Source organism: Oncorhynchus keta, chromosome 16 (genome assembly GCF_023373465.1).
Source record: "Oncorhynchus keta strain PuntledgeMale-10-30-2019 chromosome 16, Oket_V2, whole genome shotgun sequence".
NCBI lineage: Eukaryota > Metazoa > Chordata > Actinopteri > Salmoniformes > Salmonidae > Oncorhynchus > Oncorhynchus keta.
In genome coordinates, this window is record NC_068436.1 from 19,180,495 (window position 1) to 19,184,849 (window position 4,355).

General features: G+C 46.3%; 1 pseudogene; it reads left to right on the forward strand.

Annotated features, from left to right (window-relative positions):
• The first annotated feature begins 1,377 nt into the window (after positions 1-1,377).
• LOC127907892 (deleted in malignant brain tumors 1 protein-like) lies at positions 1,378-4,005 on the forward strand (annotated as a pseudogene).
• The last annotated feature ends 350 nt before the right edge of the window (positions 4,006-4,355 follow it).

Consider the following 4,355-nt stretch of genomic DNA (forward strand, 5'->3'; position numbering starts at 1 on the left):
CGCTGAAACTGGTTGAGTACGATGGTCTCGACAATCTCGGCGGATGACCGGGTCTCTGGTCGCAACCATTTCCGTGCCAGGTGAATCAAATCGAACATCTGTGTTCGTGGGGGTTGTCCCGGTCGGTAGGACCACTGGTGGAAGCGGTGTGCCCTCACGGTATCGGTCACTCCCAGTCTAGTCAGGATCTCCCCCTTTAATTTATCGTAATCCTGTGCTTTTTGAGCGTCCCCTGCCAGGTATGGTGCCAGAAGCCCTGCCCATTCTCCTTTCGGCCACTTCTCCCTCTCTGCCGTCCTTTCGAAGGTGGTAAGATATGCTTCCACATCATCCTGCGCTGTCATTTTTGAAGAAAATGATTGGCCCTCCACTGGGTATTTGCAGCTGGTAATTGAGCCCCAGTTTGGTCCGCTAGCTCCTTTAGGCCTTCTCTTAACTCCCGGGTGTTTCTCTCTTGCTCTTCTATGAGCAGCTGGTTGGTGCGGTGCTGGATCTGTAACGTGTCCTGATACATTCGCATTGCATCCTGATGAACTATTTGTTGAGCTCTAGTTGCCTCTTGTTGGGCGGCCGCCGCTTGTAACAGGGCCTGTATGGCTCCCTCCATACTCATTTTCCTGAAAAACTGTCCTACCCAAACAAAGCAAAAACAAAAAAAAACCTGACTCCCCTTTGGAGTGCTAACTGAACATTTATTTAATTTTTCCTTCCACCTAACCAGTGGTATGTTAGTCCATGCCCGCATCCTCCACCACGTGTGGCAAACCTCTTCAAGGTTAGGAGCGTTTGTCACAAACTAAGTGGTAAACTGTCACCAAATCACCCAAGAATGAGAGTTCTTTCGAACAGGACAGTACCTGTGTGTTTGTTTCTCCGTCCTGGTCCACCCAGGCCGTAGGCGAGGTCAAGGATAGCAGGGTTCGGTACACGAATCGGGTAGGTCCAAACGCCAACAGGTAATTCCAAACAATCCAGCTCATACACGGTAAATCCAGCCAATCTCTATTGTCTCTTTCTCTATTGTTCATAGCTCCTTCCAGCACTCTCTCTTCCTCTTCCTGGTTTTTCTTGACCCTTTATCTGTGAGTCGGCTCCACCTTCTGAGGGTTCCCCTTGCTTCTGGGACTTGTAGTTTTGGCGGTCTGCCATTTTGTGATCTGTAGTTCTGACAGGGGTGGCCATTTTAGTGATCGGGCAGAGCCCGTTTATTAGCTCTGCTCTCACATATCTGCCACTTATCACTCGACCCCCTTCTTTGCCACAATACATTATACAATATTACCATGTATCATATTTTATGTGTTTTTATTTCATTTAAATAGAGGGAGAGATGTCAGATGTATTTAAACATTATATTTGTGTTTGTCATATTGGTTTATGGGAGATGTTCATGGGCAGATCATTGTAGTTCAGATGGTACTGAAGTGAAGCTGCCTGATGGATGTCCAGCTGTTTATTTTCTATAAAGTGAAGTGAACTTATTCCTGTCTCCTGCCTGCATTATTCCCAACCCGATCCTGAGTGACTAAGAACCCATTTCTACCTCTTACAGTATCAAACATAGCAAACTACAATCTTTTATCCAACATATTTGTGTTTAGTCCTTGACAGTGTCATCAACAAAACTGATTGAATGTTCAACCAACTCTTTTTCTCCAGAGTCTGTACGGCTTGTGGATGGAGCTGGTCTCTGCTCTGGGAGAGTGGAGGTGAAGTCCAATCAGTCCTGGGCCTCAGTGTGTGAAGCTGACTTTGACCAGCAGGATGCAGAGGTAGTCTGTAGGGATGTTGGCTGTGGGGCTCCTGCAGCTCTACAGGGGGGCTCTATGGAGAAGGTGGGGGTCAGACCTGGGATAAAGAGTTCCAGTGTAAAGGTAATGAGTCCCTTCTCCTGGACTGTGACACCTCAGACAGAGAGAACAACACCTGCCTACCTGGTAATGCTGTTGGACTCACCTGCTCAGGTAAGAAACAGTTTGTCACTCAGTCAACATTGTTTCTCACCTGGAGTGAAGAATATGAGAAACAATATAGGTGTGTTTTAGTGAGAAAATAGTCAGATTACTGTCTCTCTCTTTCCTTTTCTCAGAGCCTGATTATGTGAGGCTGGTGGGAGGAGGCAGTCGCTGTGCTGGTGGAGTGGAGTGGTACGACCAGGGAGAGTGGAGGACTGTGGGAGCTGATGACAGGGCCCAGAGGGATGTAGCTGCAGTAGTGTGTAGACAGCTGGGTTGTGGCTCCACAGTTTCAGTACTACCTGGAAACACCACTAGAGGGTTTAGAGTTTCCTGTTCTGGGCCTGAGTCTTCACTGAGGGAGTGTTCCAGAAGTTATGATCTCTCTCCTGGACTCACAGTGATCTGCTCAGGTAATAACAACATATTATAATTATATTCAACTGATTTCCTTCATTCATACAACTTCCTCTGCACCTCTCATGATGACTGTTTAACTTGTCAGTCTGCTTTACTAAATAGATCACTCAGTCAAGTAGGAATCAAATGCAACTTAAATATCCCAGAATGCTTTGTATTTGAGTGTTACCTCAGTGAACGTCTCTACTCACTACCACTGTCACATGTCATGTTATTGTCACATCTAAATGAGGAAAGTAGTTGAGGAGCTACGTTTTCTTTTTCTCTCCTCTTGTTCCAGATGTCCTGCTTCAGCCTGATATCAACATATGTTGTCTCAGTGACTGTAGGCCCACTACTCATGTTGCCCTGTGAGGGAGGGTGGCTGGCACTGTTACATGCTGATGTTATTGTCATATCTATGGGAAACTAGTTGAAGAGGTATTTCTTGTTCTCTTTTATTGTAACAGATCTCCTGGTCCAGCCTGATATCTTCCTGACTGACCCAATGGGAGGGGTCTTCAGGGGCCACCAGGGGCCTGAGATGTTCAGGGGCTACAAATTCACCATCACCTGCTCCACTCAGCCACAGTACCCAGGAGGCTCCTTCCTCCTCACGTTCACTGGCTCCAACAGAACCCAGACCCAACCAGCTGTCAATCACTCTGCTGCCTTCCTCTTCCCTGCTGCAGATGACTCCCACCAAGGGAACTACAGCTGTGTTTATGACAATTATGTTTTCTCTCATAACTTCTCCTCTGAGAGTGAGCTCCTCTCCCTCACCATCACAGGTAACTGAACAGGAACCAGACTTATAACTTTGTCATTGACAGATTTCCCACAGATCTATGTGATGATGATCAGTCCCCTCATCAAAGGTGTTTCTGTTTGCAGCCTCTCCTCTGCCAGCCTTCATCATCAGACACGTTGTAGTGCTGCTGATCCTACTGACAACAATCACCTCCTCCTACCTGTACTACAAGGTAAATACATTTACTCAGATGTACCAAGTCATTTAAACTAGAGGGAGAGAGAATGGAGTACCAGAGAGTAAATGTCTGACTGTTGGTGCTGTGTCTCCCTAGCCCACCAGGAGGCAGAAGAGAGTGAACAGGGTGAGCAGCATGGATCTTTATGTCAATGCCATGGAGATGGTCTCTCTGAGCTCCAGAGCTGAAGCTGGACCGGGAGAGGAGAGAGCAGCCCAGGGGACGGAGTAGGAGTAGAATGAAGCTGACCCTACATGCTGATCTTAGGTCAGTTTTGTGTTTTAAATCGATGGTCAGCAGTGGACTGGTGTTTAAAATGTGGTGACAAACCTGAAGTGGTTCTAATTTTAATAACAATTTCAGAATTAGTTTCTCTTTCTAGAACCTTGGAAGAAATCTAAAAGTAGTGACTGCAACCACCATTATTCATTTAGTTTGGTTATTACCACCAGAGAAACATGGGGTTTGGGGTAACATGGGGTTTAGGTAACATGGGGTTTTGGGTAACATGGGGTAACATGGGGTAACATGGGGTTTTGGTAACATGGGGTAACATGGAGTTTTGGTAACATGGGGTAACATGGAGTTTTGGTAATATGGGGTTTGGGTAACATGGGGTCTTGGTAACATGGGGTAACATGGGGTCTTGGTAACATGGGGTAACATGGGGTTCTGGGTAACATGGGGTTTAGTAACATGGGGTTTTGGGTAACATGGGGTTTTGGGTAACATGGGGTTTTGGGTAACATGGGGTTTTGGGTAACATGGGGTAACATGGGGTTTTGGTAACATGGGGTTTTGGGTAACATGGGGTTTGGGTAACATGGGGTTTTGGTAACATGGGGTTTTGGTAACATGGGGTTTTGGTAACATGGGGTAACATGGGGTTTTGGTAACATGGGGTTTTGGTAACATGGGGTTTTGGTAACATGGGGTTTTGGTAACATGGGGTTTTGAATATTTTAAGAGAGAAGCTCAGTAATGTCTGTTTGAATGAATGAATGTTTTGCTT